This window comes from Prionailurus bengalensis, chromosome B3 (assembly GCF_016509475.1).
Source record: "Prionailurus bengalensis isolate Pbe53 chromosome B3, Fcat_Pben_1.1_paternal_pri, whole genome shotgun sequence".
Lineage (NCBI taxonomy): Eukaryota > Metazoa > Chordata > Mammalia > Carnivora > Felidae > Prionailurus > Prionailurus bengalensis.
The window spans coordinates 108,010,881-108,032,215 of NC_057355.1; the positions used below are offsets into that span (position 1 = coordinate 108,010,881).

Genomic DNA, 21,335 nt, shown 5'->3' on the forward strand with positions numbered 1-21,335 from the left:
AAAACTGAGCTGCCTCCTGTTGATTGATAACATAAACACTCAGTTAACACATATTTTGTATATTATGCATATTTTATACTGTATTCTTACAATAAAGTAAACTAGAGAAAAGAAAACCATATTCATATCGTTATCAAGAAAACCATGAGGAAGAGAAAATACATTTACAGCACTGTACTGTAAAAACAATCTGTGTATAAGTGAACCAGCCTAGTTCAAACTCCTAGTGTTCAATGGTCAACAGTAAACAGAATTTATTGACTCTTTTCCTATTGCTGAATATGTCTGTTGCAGTTCTTATGTTTCACTTTAGATTAGTGTATTTATGCATTATATGTTTTATGTGACATTATATCTGTAGAATAGATTCCTAGGGGTATAATCACTGAAAATGAAGTGTAGCAGTATTTTTAAGAATCTTCATACAATTTTCCCACTTTGAAAAACAGTCTTATCAATTTGTGCACTCAGAAATTATGTAAGACAGTGCCTATTTCACCACACTCTCACCAGTATTATAATCTTCCCAAAGCTAATTTGGCCAGGGGAAAAAAAGCATCTGTTATCATATACCTGTGACACTTGTGAGACTGACCAATTTTCCATGTTTGTTAGGTAAACTCTCTTTTGTAGACTGTTCAGACCCTTTCTTCATTCACCTAATCTATTCTATGATTTTCTTATAAATTTATATAATAAAATTAGCAATCTTTTGTCTATCATATGTTTTGTGAATACTTTCTCAGCATGTTTGCTTTTACATTTTTATTTCTTTTTTAACATAGAGTGGTTTCCAGGAATTTTTAAAAATAGGATACAGTTAGGAGAAGGAAGAAGAATGGTCAAGGTGAACTTTAGAATTCTCTTTCATGTGTGTGACTTCACAAGACATTAATTATTCATTCCTAAGACAGTCAAATTCTCTAAGTTTTCTACATCTCAGCCAATGCTTTTGCATAATATTTAAAAGCAAATAGGCAATTAACCTTGGACAATAAAGCAATGATGTAAAATGACCTTTGCAATAAACACTGTTTAAGAGTCAGGTGGCTCCAGTCAGCACCAGCTGGAACTACTCTATAGAATAAAATGTGTATTACTCTCTGCTGTTTTCAATCCCAAATACAACTAAGGTCATTACTAATTTGTACCAAAGATTTCAGAGCAACTAATAGACCATAACCAAGATATACAATTCTTATCTTGTGAACAAAGGCCAAACAATTTGAGTTTTCACTGATTTCACTATGTAGAGCCTTATTTTTCTTTATCCATATTTTGAGAATAAGCATCTTTCCTTGGTAGGCCAGATAACAGAATTTAGGAAAGGAGAAAAAAAGACCTCAACATAGAAAATATAAAAATTATTACAATCTTGAGCAAGCCACAGATAATCCTAGGACATTTGTTTATGCACCTGGGCATTTATGAAAACTAGAGGAAAAGAAAAGCTGCATTTGTTGTGATGGTAACACTCCACTTTGCTTTGCAAGAGGAGGGAGTCTACCATAGTTTCTCTGCCCACACCTGGTATGCAAGGACATTTTGCAAAAGAAATTAGTGAAGATGAAAATCTAAGTCACTCAAGGTCTACATGACTCAAAAGGCAAAACTGGTCTCAGATTCCTCTTCTACCCAAATTGGAGTGAAGATTATAACTCTGGGGGCTTACAAAGGACAAGATGAATGGTGCTGCCACTACCACAGTCCCCACAGTTTCTGAGATCTACGAATGTGAACCAAGTCCAAGCCAGATTTACCGCGGTTCCATAAGCCCAGGGTTACAAAGGTGCAACATTGAAATGATTTCACCTCTGTGCCAAACAAGCAATAGGAAAAGATGAATTGATTTTGTTTTGTTCTTTGTAACAACACTAAAATGTTTGTTTTTTAAAGCAGGTTTCATATGAACATATTATCTTATTAATTTATTTGAACCCTGCCACCACCCTGGGAGCCAGGCACCTCTGTATCTCCCATGTATCTGAAGGTGACTTGACTATAGAAGGTATTCAATAAATGCTTTTTGAATAAATACATATGTAAGCAAAGTTCCCTCTTCAAAGCTGATCACAAGAATAGGTTAGCCCTCACATCTGAAATGTAAGGAAGTAGTAGTGGTTTGTTTCTTGATAATTCTCACACACACATACACACGTGTGCGCGCACACATGTGTGCACACGCACCAACACAAAGCATGATGCGTTAAGATAAAAACAGTTAATTACATTTTATTAAATGAGTCACATCAGTTACCATACCTTTACTTCACTCAAACCCAATTCCACTTTCTTTTCCATTTTTATTGAGAAATAATGAACGTATACCACTGTGTAGGTCAAAGGAGTACAACGTGATGGTATGCTTTACATATACCATGAAATGATTACCATAATAAGTTCTGCTAACATGTATCTTCTTATATAGATACAGTAAAAAGACAAGAAAGGATAAAAGAAAAATAATTGTCTCCTTGTGATGAGAGCAATTAGGATTTACTCTCTTAACAACTTTCCTGTATATCATACAGCAGTGTTAGCAATAGTCATCATGTTGTAATTACATCCCTAATACTCATTTATCTTGTAACTGAACATTTGTAGATTTGACCATCTTTTCCCTCCCCTCTCCCTGCCTGGTTACTATTTTTTAATTCTGTAACAAGATCTTCTGAAATGACATATTTTAAAAACTAAGTAAGCATATGGGATAGCATCTAGCCCACTGGTTATCCTTGGGTTGTGATGGGGGAAATGGACAGTGTTTGGAAGTCCAGGAGTATGACATGGTGCTCCATCAAGGTTTGTGAAGGTGATACAAGGAGAGAGGCCAGGAATCAAGATTCGAAGATCTCCTGCAGTCCTCCCCTGCTCCAAACTGGTAATTCTGGGAGCATAAAATTGAAAATGGGAGTTTACAACAACTTCAATGGGCAAAATGTGACTAAGAAAGGATACACATTTGAGAAAATCAAGGAATCTTATGTCAAAATGTGGGCAAAATAGTGTAAAGACACAAAAGTGTGTGAATGAGAATTAATATATAATACATGACAAACAAATCCACTTCAGAATAAACAAATGAGAAGATATTAGATATTTGGATTGAGAAACTGAGACCATTGACAAAAATTACTTTGTGTTATAATTCATTTTCTGCAATACATCTTCCATGGCCCTCCTTTAATTCTTCCTCTGTATTATAACATTTATGAGTTCATCCCCCCACCTTGGGTTTTAGCTCCTCTCATGTAACCATGAATCATACATCATTGTATTCTCAGGAATGGGAACATTGAAGACTTTAAAAAATGTTTTTTCTTAAAAATAAATAATAATAAATTTTAGAACTTTTCTGTTTTTTCAGATTTTTCTCTGTACCTTTTTATATAAGGATGTTTAGTTCAAAACAAACAAAACAAGCAAACAAACAAGCAAACTCTAGGTTTTAATCCCAATTAATTCTCTGTGAGATTTTAGGAAAATTACTTAACAGCATTTTTGAGCCTTGGTTTGCATTCTCATATGATGATGACAATGGTGATGGTGATGGCTATTCATTATTTAGTTACTGCTGTATGCCATGTGGTATAACAAATTTATGACTGATCTTTGTAGTAACCACTCAAGGTGTGTATTGTTATCTGTATTGTATAGAAGAGGACTCAGAGGCCCAGATAAAAAGTTAGGAAATATATATAGTTAATAATTTGAGAGCTAGCAATTGGACTACAAGTTCTTCCTTTAACACCCATGATACACCTTAGATTTTGCGCCCTAACACCATTTATAATATACCTACAGGGTATGTCCCAGCTCTTCATTACTCCTCTCCTTTGTGTTTTTCTAATTTGGAAGACTTTTTTTTTTTAATGCTTCTACATATGTTTATTTTTTTCTTTCTCCAAATTTTTATTTAAATTCCAGTTAGTTAGGGGCTCCTGAGTGGCTCAGTCGGTTGAGCGTCCGACTTCAGCTCAGGTCACGATCTCACGGTCCGTGAGTTTGAGCCCCACGTCGGGCTCTGGGCTGACAGCTCAGAGCCTGGAGCCTGCTTCCGATTCTGTGTCTCCCTCTCTCTCTGCCCCTCCCCCGTTCATGCTCTGTCTCTCTCTGTCTCAAAAATAAATAAATGTTAAAAAAATTAAAAAAAAAAGTAAATTCCAGTTAGTTAACATACTGTATAATATTAGTTTCAGGTATAGAATGTAGTGATTCATCACTTACGTAAACACCCAGTGCTCATCACAAGTGACCTCCTTAATACCTGTCACCCATTTATACCTGGGTGTACCTGTATATACCTGTCCCTGCTTACCTCTCCTCCAGGAACCCTCAGTTTCTTCTCTATAGTTAAGAGTCTGTTTCCTGGTTTGCTTCTATCTTCTTTTTTTCCCTCTATGTTCATCTGTTTGTTTTCTTAAATTCCACATATGCATGAAATCATATGGTATTTGCCTTTCTCTGACTGATTTATTTCACTTAGCATAATACTCTCTAGCTCCATCCACATCATTGCAAATGGCAAGATTTCATTCTTTGCCACGTATTTTTGGCACGTATTTGCCAAAAATTTGCCACGTATTTGCATCCATTGTATATATATGCCACATATTCTGTATCCATTCATGACATTTGTGCTCTTTCCATATGGAAAAGACTTTTCTTGAAGGAATAAATAAACTTATTTTCCATTTTACATCCTACCTTTTCTCCTGTCCCCTCCTTTTATCCTTTATCTTCCTTCTTTTTTTCTTTTTCTCTTGTTAGAATAGAAATGAAAACACCTGTGTTCCAGCCCTGGTTCAGATGCTAACTCTGTGGGTCACTGATATTTTACCCTATCAAAATAAGGTATAATAGGGTAAATATTACCCTATCAAAATAGGGAATAATAGCACCTATCCTTCTCTAACTCACTGACAGAAATATCACATAAATTCTAGTGAAATCACACATGGGATATCAATTAAGAGAAAGGAATTAGATAAATCAAAGGTATTGTTTTGATAATTTTTATCTACTCACTAAACCATAGACTTGTCTACAAATTAAGAAACAATTAGGAAAACCTAGAAATGAGTAAATAGGTGCAGCAAGGGAAGGGTGACAAACTCTCCAAGGGGTGTCCAAGGACCCATTAGTGCCCCATAAACTTGTTTTCCTTTCCTAGTTAAAAATATAGCATTACTCAGGGCACCTGAGTGGCTCAGTCAGTTGACTATTTCAGCTCAGGTCATGATTTCATGGTTCATGGGATGGAGCCCCTAGTCAGGCTCCATGCTGACAATGCCCAGCCTTCTTGGGTTTCTCTCTCTCCTTCTCTCTCTGCCCTTCCCTGATTCGTGTACTTGTGCATGCACTCTCTCTCTCTCTCTCTCTCACTCTCTAAATAAATAAATAAACATTTATATATATATATATATATATATATACACACACACACACACACATATAGCATTAAATAGCATTATGTAGCATTAAATATATATGTATATACATATATACATATATATACATATATATTATGTAGCATTAAATATATATGTGTATATATACATATATATGTATGTATATATATGATTACTCAAAACATTCTATGGAAAGCTAAGCAAAACTAACCCCAAATTGGACAATTGATCTCAGCATATGTCTGAGTTTACCAAAGGCTCTGAAGGACGATAGCCCTTTGAAAAACCAAATTATTTACAGAAACAGCATTTTTCAACTTTGCTTAAAATAGGATTAGAAATAGCCCCTGCACCACCACCACTCCCTCCCCTCCAGCTTTTCTCATTCTGTTCTACATATAAAATATATTTGGGATCTGACTCTTCAGATAATATTAACAGTTCTCTAACAGTTTTTTTTTTTCTAATGAGGTGGAGAGGTGTGTCCCTGCTTAGAAATTGCTACATTGCAATTCCAGATTTCTATGGAATCCTTCAATGGAAAGTTGACCTAACTAGTAATTGGCAAATACACATCATGAAAAAGAGAAATTGTAATAAGAGGAGAAAACTAAGGCATACTTGGCTCAGAAGTCTTAGCTACTGCCAGAATCACTCAGTATTTGCAATAAAAAAATTAAAAGCAGGGGAAAGGTAACTGCTTTCCTGTAAAAATAAACCTGCTCGTTTGTGAAACAAAACAAAACTTTGGTTTATATGAGTCCTTGCTTCTCACAGATATTATAGGTGTTAAATCTTTGTATATGCTGTAGCAGTAACACAATTATATAGAAAAGTCCAAAGGGTAAGCTCCTTTCTCTATCAAACTTACAGATGTACACTGGTGTCTCATCAGAGCTCCAGACTTTAATATTGAACTGCATTCTTGACATCACTTCTTATATGTCTCAAAGGCACCTTAAATTCAAACTCAATGTGCCCAAAAGCAAAATCATTATTTCCCTCACTCCTCAAAATTTGGTCTGCTTCCAGAAATCCCCAAGTGAATCAGTCCACCATCCATCCAGTTCTACCACTCAGAAACCTATCATGTTTGACAGCATCTTCTTACTCCACTATTTCGATATATCACCAAGTCCTGCCCATTTTACCTCTTCAGTGTCCCTCAAAATATCTGCTCCCCTTCATCTCCAACACCACTACTCCCCCCCCCCCCAACCCACTCTCACATGGACAACAGCCCTGGCCTCCAAGCACCCACTCTGTTTTTTATACATCTACTCTGGCCCCTACCAATCTGTTCTTCATACTTTAGCCAGAGTCATCATTTCAGAATACAAAACCAATCATGTCACAATGCATATCCTGTTTAAAAATCTTCAGATGGGGGCGCCTGGGTGGCGCAGTCAGTTAAGCGTCCGACTTCAGCCAGGTCACGATCTCACGGTCCGTGAGTTCGAGCCCCGCGTCAGGCTGTGGGCTGATGGCTCGGAGCCTGGAGCCTGTTTCCGATTCTGTGTCTCCCTCTCTTTGCCCCTCCCCCGTTCATGCTCTGTCTCTCTCTGTCCCAAAAATAAATAAACGTTGAAAAAAAAATTAAAAATAAATAAATAAATAAATAAATAAATCTTCAGATGTCTCCCTGTTGCTCTTGGGATCAGGACCAAACTCCTTAGAGCCATCTACAATGCTCTGCATGATCTCATCTCTACCTACCTCACCAGCTTCTATTCAGACTGCACTCTGTCTTACTAGGGAGAGAGGAAGGGAAGTAGACTTGCTTCCAGGGCATAATCTCCAAAAGTGACAACTTTCCAACAATTTTCTTTGAGATAATTTGTTGACAAGGCAGTCATTGTGACTGATGACATAATTATGGCAAAAACAAGACAAAAAGGCAAACAGAGAAAGTATATGCTTGCTCTAAACTTGACACAGCCAGCCTCAAGCACCCCAGCACCATCCCCACCCCAAAAAACATGCACATAGATGTTATAAACCAGACTTATCTATGCTCTTGCCATCTGTGCTCAGCCATGTTTCTCCTTCCTCAGGACCTTGCAGTGCAGGTAAGAATCAAACCACTGACTTGTCTGACTTCTAAGCTAGTGTACTTTCCGCCATTTCATCTTGTCCAACAAGAAGTGTTTCTCCATGTAAATTTAGACATTCTAATGACAAAACTCAAACATACCCAATATTTTTATAAAAAGCTTAAAGTATGCTCTATTCAGTTTCTTTTCTAATGTAAAATTTCAAATGCATTGAAAACAAAATAGACAATAACCCTCCGTATGCATATCCCCCACACTCAAGAATTGTAAACATTTGCCATTATATCATCTATTCCTTTTGCTTTTCTTTGATGAAGCATTTTTTATTTTTTTATTTAAAAAAAATTTTTTTTCAACGTTTATTTTTTATTTTTGCGACAGAGAGAGACAGAGCATGAACGGGGGAGGGGCAGAGAGAGAGGGAGACACAGAATCGGAAACAGGCTCCAGGCTCCGAGCCATCAGCCCAGAGCCCGACCCGGGGCTCGAACTCACGGACCGCGAGATCGTGACCTGGCTGAAGTCGGACGCTTAACCAACTGCGCCACCCAGGCGCCCCTGATGAAGCATTTTTAATAAAATATAAGATGACATATCATTCTACCCATTTTTTAGTTATCTAAAAAAATATGGACCCTTTCTTATGTAACCATAAGGCTATTATATTTAACAAAATTAACAATAGTTTTTTGGTATCATTTAATATCCAGTCTATGATCACATTTCCACAGTTGTCTCAAAAATCTCTTTTTATCATTCATTTACTGTGTTTAAATCATGATCTAAACAAGGTCCACATATTATTTTACTTATTATGTCTCAAATATCTCCCTTTTTCTCCCCTGTGTCATTGGCTTATTACAGAAACCAGGTCAATTGTCCTGTATAATGTCCCATATTCTGGATTTATCTTATTCCCTGTGATACCATTTAACCTGTTCCTCTCTTCCCCTATTTCTTATAAACTGTAAATTAGTTCTAAAGCCTTGATTAGACCAAGGTTCAAGTTTTTAGCAAGAATATTTTATAGGTAGAGCTGTGTGCTTCAAATTGCATCTTATTAAGAAACTCACAGGTCTCACTGTCTCACTTTTAATTTTCTTTAATGTTTTATTTATTTTTTGAGAGAGAGACAGAATTCAAGCAGGGGAGGGGCAGAGAGAGAGGGAGACACAGAATCTGAAGTAGGCTCCAGGCTCTGAGCTATCAGCACAGAGCCCGATGCAGAGCTCAAACCCACAAACTGTGAGATCATGACCTGAGCCAAAGTTGGATGCTTAACTGACTGAGCCACCCAGGCGCCCCCTCACTGTCCCATTTTTAATGATACTAAGTATCATTTTATTTTTATCATTATTAATGAAGATTGATAAATTCAACAAATGTTTACCAAATACCTAGCATGAGCCAGATATATTTCCAGGCTTGGGCATAAAGAAGTAAATATAATAGCAAGGTCCCTGCCTTCATAAGCTTCCATATTTTATCATTTTAATGTTTGATCTACAGATTCTTTTTAATGTTAGTGTTCACTGTTTAATATGAATTTTATGTTTAAATCATACATATAAATATATGTATTTGTATATTTGCATGTACATGTGTAAAATCACATACACACATATTTTATCTATTTCTCATACTTATTAGATGTTGCCTGATTTGGGGGGTATCTTTCCAGGCCATAACTCAAGTCCCCTTTGGTGAGAACTGGCCCTCCCCACAAATTTGTAGTAAATGGCCTGTCCCCTTGACCATACATGGTTGAATGAGGAATGGACACCTGACCGGACATAGCCAATCACAATCTCTCTTGAGAATGGTAAGCAGAGAGACACTGCAAGTGTGAATAGTGGCGTGGGTTCTGACAGATTTCTAACTTCTGGTCATTTCCTTTCCATATAACCGTATTTAATGATCAACTTCTTTTTGGATTTCATAGTCTATCTCTGTGTTTTTTCCCCCCTTTCCTTTTTTGGCTAAGCTATTCCCAGTTATTTTCTGTTACTGGCAAATCAAAAGAACTTTACAACATTGACTGTGATCCAGTGTGTGAGAAAGATCAGATGTCATTGACAAATAATGTCTTTTTTTTAGGTGAACACTTTCTTAATGCTTCTAAACGTAAGCCTTTCAGCCAGGCCTGTGTGTAAATTTAGTAAGCTGCAGCCCACTGAGTTAATTGATAGTTACTACATTCAACACCATCCCTACCAAAAAGCTGCCACCCTAGCTTGCCAAGGTGTTTCCCTTCCCCCTATGAATTCCCATCCCTACAGTCATTCTTTTTATGGAACAATAAAGATTAAAGCATTATCTTCAGATGTCAGATATGCATTACCATACAGAGGAAGTGGGATACTAAAAGGAGGACCCTAGACCTTCCCCCTTTCCTTTCATTTAACATACCTGAATAATTTATCAACTTAGCAAACTGACATCAAATTTCAATAAAAGGTACATGAGATTAGTGTCCAACATCACTAATCATCAGGGAAGTGCAAATCAAAACCACAATGAGATATTTATGCCTGTTAGGATGGCTCTTACGAAAGGATAAAAAGGGTTGGTAAGAATGTGGAGAAAAGGGAATCTTTGTATACTGTTGGTGGGAATGTAAATTGGTGCAGTCACTGTGGAAAACAGTATGGAGGTTTCTTTAAAAATTAAAAATTTTCATAATGATTCAGTAATTCTACTTTTGGGTATATACCCAAAGGAAATGAAATCAGTATCTTGAAGAGATATCTGTATCCCCATGTTTATCATAGCATTATTCACAATATTCAAGACATAGGAAAAAACCTAACAGTCTATCAACAGGTGAATGGATAATGAAAATGTTACAGACACACACACACACACACACACACACACACACACACACCCAGGAATATTATTCAGCCACAACAAAGAAAACAATCATGCCATTTGCATCAACATGAATGAAACTGTAGGACAATTAGCTAAGTAAAATAAGCCAGACACAAAAATACAAATACCGTAGGTTCTCACTTATATGTGGGAATACAAAAAAACTCTATCTCTTGGAACCAGAAAGTAGGAAGGTGGTTGCCAGGGGCTGGGGGTAGGGAGAAATGAGGTGATGTTGGTCAAAGGGTACAAACTTTCAGTTATAAGATGAAGTGAGATCTACTATACAGAATGAGGGTTATAGCTAATAACACTGTACTGTAGGGGCACTGGGTGTCTCAGTTGGGTAAGCTTCCAACTTCAGCTCAGGTCATGATCTCATGGTTTGTGAGCTCGAGCCCCACATCAGGCTCTGTCTGTGCTCACAGCTCAGAGCCTGAAGCCTGTTTTGGATTCTGTGTCTCCCTCTCTCTCTGCCCCTCCCCCACTCATGCTCTCTCGCACACTCTCTCTCTCTCAAAAATAAATAAGCATTTAAAAAGTAAAAAAGCATATTTAAAAAAAATAATACTGTACTGTATACTTGAAATCTGCTAAGAAAGTAAATCTTAAGTGTTCTCACCACACACACAAATAATAACTATGTGAGGTGACAGACGCGTGAATTAACTTTCTTGGCATAATCATTTCTCAATGGATATATATATTAAATCATCATGTTGTACACCTTAAATATATACATTTTAAGTTGTTAATTATAACTCAAAAAAGCTGGAAAAGTAAAAGAAAAAAGAAACAAAAGGTGACAACCACAAGTGCTGGCAAAAATGTGGAAAAACTGGACCATCCGTGCATTCATTGCTGGTAAGAATGTAAAATGGTATAGCCACTCTAGGAAAAGTTCGGCAGTTTATTCTAAAAACTAAACATAAAACTATCATACTACCCAACAATTACACTCCTGAGCATTTATTGCAGAGAAATAAAAACTTATGCTAACACAAAACCTATATACAAAAGTTGATAGCAGCTGTATTCATAATAGCCAAAACCCAGAAATAATGTAGATATCCTTCAATGGATGAATGGTTAAACAAATGGTTGTAAATCCATAGCATGGAATATTATTTAGCAATTTTTTTTTAATTTTTTTTCAACGTTTATTTATTTTTGGGACAGAGAGAGACAGAGCATGAACGGGGGAGGGGCAGAGAGAGAGGGAGACACAGTATCGGAAACAGGCTCCAGGCTCTGAGCCATCAGCCCAGAGCCTGACGCGGGGCTCGAACTCATGGACCGCGAGATCATGACCTGGCTGAAGTCGGACGCTTAACCGACTGCGCCACCCAGGCGCCCCTATTTAGCAATTTTAAAAAGAACAAATTGTTTAAAAAAAGAACAAATTATTGATAGAACAACCTGAATGACTCTCCAGAGAATTTTGCTAAGTGAAAAAAAAGTAATCTCAGAAGTTTACATACTGTATGGTTCCGTTCATGCAACATTCTTGAAATGAAAAATTATAGAGATGAAGAACAGATTGGTGGTTGCCAGGCAGGGGAGCACTGAAGGAAAGAGAGCGTGGTTTTTAAAGGAAAGCATGATAAATCCTGTTGGTAATGGAAATGTTCTGTACCTTGATTGCATTCTGGTACTATAGTTTTGCAGGATGCTACCATTGAAAGAAATTGGGTAAAAGGTATATGGGACCTCTCAGAATTATTTCCTATAATTGTATATAAATCTAAAATTATCTCAAAATAAAGAGCTTACTAAAAGAAAAAAATTTTTTTCAATAAAAAGAGAGAGTGAGGCCATGCCAATAATTATACCTTGAGAAGTTAGAGGGCAGGAAGGGGAAAGGGTGTTGATGATTAAAGAGTGGAGTATGAAATTCTTGTTTACAAATTATGACTCTACACCATATGAATGTTATCAGTATTCATCTACCACCAGTAATGGTGTTTGTATTGCCAGCTGATAGGCAGGTGATCCAGTTCTAAAATCCCATTTTACATTCTGCTTGATTAGAGCGTTCATAGTATCAACTGTCTAGGTTAGGTTTCCTAGGAAATAGACTCTGACATGGTGATTCGTGCAAGGCATTTTACTGGGAGTAGCCTCAGGAACATACCTGAAGGGAGTGAGGGGAACAAGTTCGGGCAGAGGAAGAAATTGACCTGTGATATAGTCGCAACTGAGGTCTTAGTCCCACAGGAAGCTCTGGAGTTGAGATAGTCCTTCAGAGTTGTCCTAAACTGAAGCAAGAGAGTCAGGCCTTTCTACTCTCTAAACAATTTTTATTTATTCATTTATTTAAATTCAAGTTCATTTACATACAGTGTAGTCTTGGCTTCAGGAGTAGAACTCAGTGATTCATCTCTTTCATGACACCCAGCGCTCATCCCAACAAGTGCCCTCCTTAATGCCCATCACACATTCAACCTATCCCCCTACCCACTTCCCCTCCAGCAACCCTAAGTTTGTTCTCTGTATTTAAGAGTCTCTTATGGTTTGCCTCCCTCTCTGTATTTGTCTTATTTTTGCTTCCCTTCCCCTCTGTTCATCTGTTTTGTTTCTTAAATTCTACATATGAGTGAAATCATATGGTATTTGTCTTTCTCTCATTGACTCATTTCATTTAGCATAATACACTCTAGTTCCATCCATGTTGTTGCAAATGTCAATATTTCATTCTTTTTCATTGCTGAATAGTATTCCATTGTGTGTGTGTGTGTGTGTGTGTGTGTGTATACATATATGCCACATGTTCTTTATCCATTCATCAGTCAGTGGACATTTGGGCCCTTTCCATAATTTGGCTATTATTGATAGTGCTGCTATAAACATTGGGGTGCATGTGCCCCTTGGAATCAGTATTTTTGTATCCTTTGGATAAATTCTTAGTAGTGCAGTTGCTAGATCATAGGGTAGTTCTATTTTTAATTGTTTGAAGAACCTCCATGCTGTAGTCATTAGATACATGCTGTGGGTCTGGAAGTTACAGGAATGAGTGCTCTGGTCATGAGGAAGGGATCTAGGCAGCACACCACAGCATCCACTACATCAAATTTCTACAAAAAGCAATGATATGGGGGGAAATGGAGGGAGCCTATTATAGAGTAAGAGATTTAAAAGGCAGAATGACTAAATGTAATGTGTGGGCTTTGCTTTGATCTTCAGGCACACAAACCAACCATAAAAAAGCATCTTTGAGATAACAGGGGAAAATTTTGCATGTGGAATGAATAGTAGAGGAAATTATGTCATTATTATTGGTTTTGTTACATGTGATAATGGCATCATGGCTATGTAAAAAAAAGTCTTGCCTACTTAAGATGCAGACTAAGATAAAGGTGAAATGACATGATGTCTGGAATTTGCATGAAAATATTTCAGGAAAATAGTAGAGGAAGGAGGAATTATAACAAGATCCAAAAAATGTTGATAATTATTAAAGCTGAGTGGTAGGTCATAAACATTCATTCTGCTATTCTCTCCACATTTGCTTAAAACTCCATAATAAAAATATTTAAGGACATATAATGGGTAGTCGTGGTGTGCCACCAACCACTGCCCCCAAGCACTGCCAGATCTATTGCTGCCACTGGAGCCACAGGCTCCCTTCCATGGTGTTTCTCAAGGTAGAAAACTATGTCCAAATTTAAAATACTAGATAGGAATTTTGGGGAGAGTCTAACTCTTTAGAACACAACTAGAACTATCAAAGACTACTAAAGACAAAACTTTTCTGTATATTGTTCATCAAATGATACCCAGAGCCTAGCACACTGCTTGGCCCAGCATAGGTGATGAATAAATGTGGAAATTAAGATGCAAGAAATATTCTCTGGCTTCTCCTTCCTGTCACCACCCACCACTCCCTTAGCTTGTTTCTATCCTTTGGACTCTCTGGATTCTATTAGAATCTGTGCCCAATGGAACAGGGTCATGAGTTCCTGCTGTCTTGTTTTTGGCCTTGTATGAGCATTGGTGCTTCATATGCAACTCTTACTCTTATTGCTATCATCAATAAGACCTCCTCCTCTTCAAAAACAACTCCCCTTCCAAGTGGGTGTTCCACATAAGTGAAATGTTGGAGAGGAGCAGTAATAGGTAAAACATGTTTCAGAGAAAGCAAGACAGCAGGAAGTTGGGGAGGGGAAAGCTGAGCTCTACTGCAACCGGGTAGAGAAACAGGGAGGGAAGAGAAAGGGAGTGAAATCAGGGCAGATTCAAAAATTCTGAAGATCTGCGGGAAAAAGCGTCAGACTTCTGGCCAGGAACTGAAGTGTATGTCTGCAAAATATCTATAGCCAAGTAACTAACTGCTTCAACATCCCAATATCCTTTCTCTAGGCCCCATAAGAACGGTTTTCCCACACCTTCCACCCCCCTTTCCTCAGCAAAGTCCAAAATCAGCAGTCAGTGTTGACATCAATGTGCAAAGGGCTAGAGCCCCAGGTAAAACAAAAGACGTCTGCAAAAAGGCAAATGAGAAAGGAACTCAAGGAAAGTTCACGATGGAAAAATAAACACAGGCAAAACAAACATCCACAGAGAGAAGAGAGAGGGAAACCAAAAAGACAAGATCAGCCAGAAAAAATAAGAACAAAAACAATGAGAAAAGCCAAGAACAGGAAAAAAAAATAAAAAAGGATGAACTAAAATAAAATACAGGCATAATCCTCCAAAGAGAAGTGTAGGAAAAGACAAGGACAGAATTAGCACTGGCAGGGTGGGGGCGGGGGGCAGGCACCAAGTTAAAAGCTTTTGCACACATTGTCTCAATCTTCACACCGTTGTGAAGAGCGAATGTTGGTAATAACCATTTTGCAGAGGTAAAAGTAGAGGCTTAGACTTTTAAGTTATTTGTCTAAAGCTATACAGATAGAAAATGGTGGAGCAGAATTTGAACACCATTCTGCTCATTTCAAAACATACATTGTCTCACAGGCTATCTTAGGTTTGAAAGTATGACAAATACAACTTCTAAATTTGGTTGACTACATTCATTAGTAGTAATAACTATGTGTTCAATTTCTCCCTAATTTGGGATCATTTCTTGAAACAGATCCTGAACATTTTTATTTCATCAAAAATATTATCCTTTACAACTCACTCAAACTCCTACATTTGATGTAGAAATCTCTCCCCTCAGAGATAAACCATCTAATTATATCCAAACAGCTAAGGTAAAAGGAGACAGCACTACCTGCACCTGTTCCGGTGACTCTAAAGCTGTTTTGTTGTTTTTTTTTAAAATTCCTTTGAGTCCAATCTAAGAAGGCTTAAAATTACAGAGGGAAAGGGTCAGGGCCAGCAGGACACTGAAACTGTCTCCAATATGAAAGCATCCTTGATGCTAATGATTAGAGAGTGGGAGCCATGGATGTGTGGATCTGGTGTGGGTGTGATGCATCTTATATCCCCATTAGATCATAAGTTTCTGGAGAGCAAGTTCTCATATACTACACCTTTATTTGTCCTTAAAATCCACAGTTACTCAAAGAGTAGTCAAATAACTAAATGAATATTGGGTGTTATAGCTTTGTGCATTTGGGCAGTGTCAAAACACCCTTTTCCTTTTGAAAAGTAAAGTTACTCTTAAATTTCATTTTTAAATCTAGGAGAGGGAAATCAGAACAATAGCTAACTTTTGGAACTAAACTAGCTTCTTTTTTAGCAAAAAGGAAAGTAGTGAAGGGGGCCCTTAGGAGATATCAGGAAGAAGTGCCAATCTGACAGCAGTCACAGGATATTGGTTCTTTATCCCTTAGATTTCTTCCCTACCAATTTTTCAGTGTGTTCCCAACCTTCAGAGTTCTTTATTTTATATTTAGTAGTATAGGACACATAAGTAGGATACAGAGTCTGTGCAGACACATGACTAGCAAGTCTGGTCTTCCAGTGAGAATTCTTGAGCCTGTGGAAGTTTAGATCCTTCCACAAAGAGCCCCTTCTCCAACATGACTTTACAGGCCCCTCAGATTTACTGGCTGAGCTCAGAATACAGTGTTGATTTTCCTGGTTCATAAAGCCAGGCAGAGTTCCTGTTGCCAGACAGGTGTATTTGTTTTTGAATGATAAGAACATTCACTTGCTCTCAGTTTAGGCTAATAATAAACACTTTAGACATCCTTCTAAGTCTGAAAGAGAGGAAAGAATAAAAAAAAAACTCTCAGACGACAAAGTCTGTTAATGAACTCCTATTCCTTAGAGAACATATGGCCTTGTACAAGAGGTAGGTGCTTGCTGGCTAACCTTTCTGGCAAGCAAACCCTCTGCATATTGCTTTTGAAAACTCTCTCCCATCAATAAAGGCCTGAGGTTGGTTTAAGCTAATTAAAAAGAGAGGAGATTTTGAATGTCAGGAGAAATAGAATAATTAAAACAAGAGTATATTGGCCCTAAAAAGAAACCAGAGAGAGTCAGTGCCAGTGAGGAAACCTTTTCCACCACTTTTAGCCCAGCAGGCTGAAAACATGCTGCCTGGGACAGTGGAGGTGTGATAAAATCAACAGTAGCAAAAGCAGACACAGTGAGGTAACCAGGGAAAAATACATGTAACAAAGGAAAATTCAAGAAGAATGAAAACAAAACAATTTTGCTTGTCCTTCAGACAGCTTAAAAACCTAATCCTTAAAACAAGGTGGTTTAGAAAGTGCCTGGGTGGCTCAGTTGGTTAAGTGTCTGACTCTTGATTTCAGCTCAGGTCATGATCTCACGGTTCGTGACTTCGAGCTTGGCATCAGGCTCTGTGCTGACAGCTCAGAGCCTGGATCCTGATTCAGATTCTGTGTCTCCCTTTCTCTCTGCCCCTCCCCTGCTCATGCTCTGTCTCTCTCTCAAAAATAAATAAACATTAAAAAATAATAATAAATTTTTAAAAAGTATTTAGGGGTAAAGTGTCTACAACCTACTTAAATAGCTCAGAGATAGATAGATATCTAGATAGATAGATAGATAGATAGATATGTGTATGTGTATATGTATATGTGTGTATATATATATATATACACATGTGTGTATATACCTATTAATGTGTATTTAATGGTTTTGTATATAGAACGAAAGATAAGGCAAAACATGTAAATAATTTATTGAAACTTAATGGGGGAGTTGTGAGGTATTATTCTTTCTCTTTTTCTGTATGCTGAGATTTTTCATGATTAAAAACTTAAAAATATGAATAGAAAAAAAGAAAAATCGAAAGAAAGAGAAGCAGGTGGGGGAAGGAAGGAAGGAAGGAAGGAAGGAAGGAAGGAAGGAAGGAAGCAAGTCTTCCTTAAGACCCTGAAAGATGTGGGTTTAGCTGGTTTGATCATTCTGGAAACTTTAATGGTCAATAATAGCTCATAACATTACATTTTAACCATCCCATGTCCAATTATTGTAGTTTACACAATCCCTTTATGATAATCTGATACTACCTTCCCTGGACTTCTCCATGAACTTTCACAAAGAACCTTCTCTTTCAGAGTCCTCCAAAGTTTAGCTGCAGGGCTCTCTACAGCTAATTACTCCATGGGTCTGGTTTGTAGATGTGGTCTGCCTTAGCCAGAGTATTTCACATCTGCTCTTCTATGCCGTTACAGGGTATCCTCTTATTGTTGACCACCTGTCTTCAGTTAGTTAAGGTAGATATTGTTGACTGGATGACCCAGTCAGCACATGTGAAAATACGTTCTTCTGGATAAGTTCTTGTTTTCTGCATAAAATGGGCCTTTTCACCACTTTGCCCCTAAGCCTTAGCTCCTTTTTTCTTTCTGCCTGAATGGAATACAAACATGAATGATGTCTCCACAGCAGCCATCTTAAGATCCTAAGGTGACCATAATAAGAATGTGGAATGGAAAGAAGAAAAAAGTCTAGGTTCCTGATGGCATCAGTGAACCACCAACCAGTCTCAACAAATAACACCCTGTAAGACTGAAACCTTGTAGAAGGGTTTTCTATAATGTGCAGCCAAAAGCATGTCCAATTGACCTGATGGATTTGCCACCTCCTAGTAGATTTGGTCCTGGCATAATTAGAGTCACTCCCAGCCTCATATTCCTCACTGATGATGCCCTAATCAGAACTTGGGCTGCCACAGATTGTCTTTCATGTGTCACATTTTCCCCACTGTAATGGGGGACACATCTGAGGCTCTGAGCTTGACTGTTTTTTTCTTTTCTTTTCTTTTCTTTTCTTTTCTTTTCTTTTCTTTTCTTTTCTTTTCTTTTCTTTTCTTTTCTTTTCTTTGAATTCTTATTCTGAAAGTACATGATTTTTTTCAAATTACTGGGTTGGGCCAGACTCTTTAAGAGTAGGCAACCTTGCTCCTTTTACCCCAAGAGAATTATCCAAATATTGAGCTGAAGAATGGAATACAGTCTATGAGTGCTGGTAAGTGCAGCCGTGAAATCTTTCAAGATATAAATCTCCTTGTGGCCTGTAGAAACATCTGGAGACTCTGGGAGAAGAATCCTGGTATTCTTATTAGGCAGAAAATAGGGAGAAAATACATACTTTGGTTTTTTAAACTTCCAAAGAACAGTTTAAGTAAATAAGGTTCAGCTAGTAATTGGGTAGTAATTAGCTAGTAATTGCGCTAAAGTGCAAACCAAGACAGAACAACTTTCTTTACCCTTAGTCTGTAGGCCTCAGCTTTGGACTGGGCCCCCAAATGCTTTCTGTTTTGGAAACCCCAAATCATACAAAATTCAGTAGGTCTGGGGTTTGAACATATGAATAAAACAAGCCAAGTTTCCGCCTGACCTTGGCTAACCTTGAAATCGATCATTCTTCCAGTGCTGGTCTGGCTAACAGTGAAACTTGTGGTTTCATCTTGGTTTTACCACAAAACTTTGTGATGAAACACTAAGACCCACTGAGATTTGCACTTCCATTCCTGTCTTGTTTCAAAATCTTTTTGCAAAATCTGATGACTTCTATAGCATATGACTGTGTAAATCTTCAATTTCTCTTCTGTTCCACAGAAACTCAGAATGAAATTTCTGCCCAGCAACATTTTTGGAGAACCCAATGATGAAAAAGCAGAAAATGCTAAAATCCATTTAGTGTAAAATGAGGAAATTTCTAAGATATGATGCAAATCTACATGATAGTACTATTAGACCAATTATAACAACAATTCAATTTGAAAGTCACATTTGAAAAAATTTCTGGGGGTTGCATATTATGGGATAGAGTTGTTAGAGGACAGAAGCCCCAAAATTGATATATGTCCCACACTAAGAGTACAAGAAACATATAACTGGTATATTATCCTGAAGGGTCCTGAGAAGCCAAGAATCTGAACATGCAATCATTAGCAAAGTCAAAATATGTCAATCTCGTGAGCTGATTGTACCATTGTAGGTGTAAGAAGTAACATCTCCATTCTGTGTTCTGGCTTGGCATTGATGTAGGTACAGACAAGAGTGCTAAATATCATGTAATCTCATGCAATATAGATTCTTTTTTTTATTAAGGTATATTTGACACATAACATTATATTAGTTTCAAGTGTTCAACATGATTCTGCATTCATATATATTGCAAAAATAAGGCTAGACGCACATGGGTGGCTCAGTTGGTTAAGTGTCTGACTCTTGGTTTTGACTCGGGTCATGATCCCAGGGTCATGGGATTGAGCCCCACATTGGGCTCTATGCTAATTGTGGAGCCTGCTTAGGATTCTCTCTCCTTCAGTCCCTCTACCCCACTCATGTTATCCGTCTCTTAAAAACAAGGCTAGTCAACATCCACAATATAGATTCTTCATTTTTTAGAAAAAATTTTAAGTAGGCTTCATGCCCAACACAGACCCCAATGCAGAACTTGAACTCATGCCCCTGAGATCAAGAACTGAGCTGAAATCAAGAGTCAGACACTTAACTGACTGAGCCACCCAGATGCCCCTCAATATAGAATCTTGTCAAGCACCCATCATTTTTCCATAAAATCTGAATTCCAGCACCATGATGTTATAGTCCTGAGCTGCACATAACCAGAAATAAAAACAGAAAGCTCACTCTGCCTTGAGCCCCTTCCAAATCTGAATCCTATTTTGTAGGTTTAAAAATTTTAGCCACAAAAATCCATTAACCAACTTTGGAACAAAGGAAGAGAATTTTTGTTTTAGCCCAAAAGACTCTTTTGTGAATTATGCATGATGTTTTTCCAGCGCTAGGAAAAGGGAGCCAGGGCAGGAGAAATACATGCCACCAGCTTCTGTAAAATTCTAAAAGAAGATAACTGGTCTCATCATGTCAAGAACATACTGAAGACAATCCTTGGGTCAGTTATAACCTAGGGACCAACTTTTTTTTTTTAAGAGCTTTTTATTGAACAGGTTACAGAAGAGGTTTAGCTAAAAAGACCAAAGCCCATGTCATCATCAGACTCCTCAGATTCTTCTTTCTTTGCTTCCACTTTCTTCTCCTCAGCTGGAGCAGCAGTGGTGGAAGAAGCAGGTCCTCCTGCTGGGGCAGATCCACCAGCCCTTACATTACAATGAGGCACCTGATGTTGACATTGACCAGGGCCTTTGCAAACAAGCTTAGTCAGAAAGGTTCAACATTTATACCTGCTGCTTGAATGAGGGCATTGATCTTATCCTCCGTGACTGTCACCTCATCATCATGCTGGATGAGGGCTGAGCAGATGCAGGTGAATTCCTAGACAGAGGCCATGGGCAGGTGAGTGCTGAGCTGGCACAGTGCTAGTCGCTGGATGAAGTGAGGGCCTCACCCCAAAGCAGCCTTAGCTTCCTCGGAAGGACAGAGCACCTTAGCAGCAGCTGAGAAAAGGCCCAACTTTAAACTTTCTGCAAAAATTATTAAAAATTTTAAATTTCTGCAAAAGTGATTCAAAATAACCCCAGGAGGGGCACCTAGGTAGCTCAGTCGGTTAAACATCTGACTTCAGGTCCAGTCATGATCCCCCTGGTCTGTGAGTTCAAGCCCCATGTCAGGCTCTGTGCTGACAGCTCAGAGCCTGGAGCCTG

The 21,335-nt window shown here is 37.9% G+C and overlaps 1 pseudogene; it reads right to left on the minus strand.

Moving 5' to 3' along the window:
- Positions 1–20,666: 20,666 nt before the first annotated feature.
- LOC122467961 lies at positions 20,667–21,036 on the minus strand (annotated as a pseudogene).
- Between the last annotated feature and the right edge of the window lie 299 nt (positions 21,037–21,335).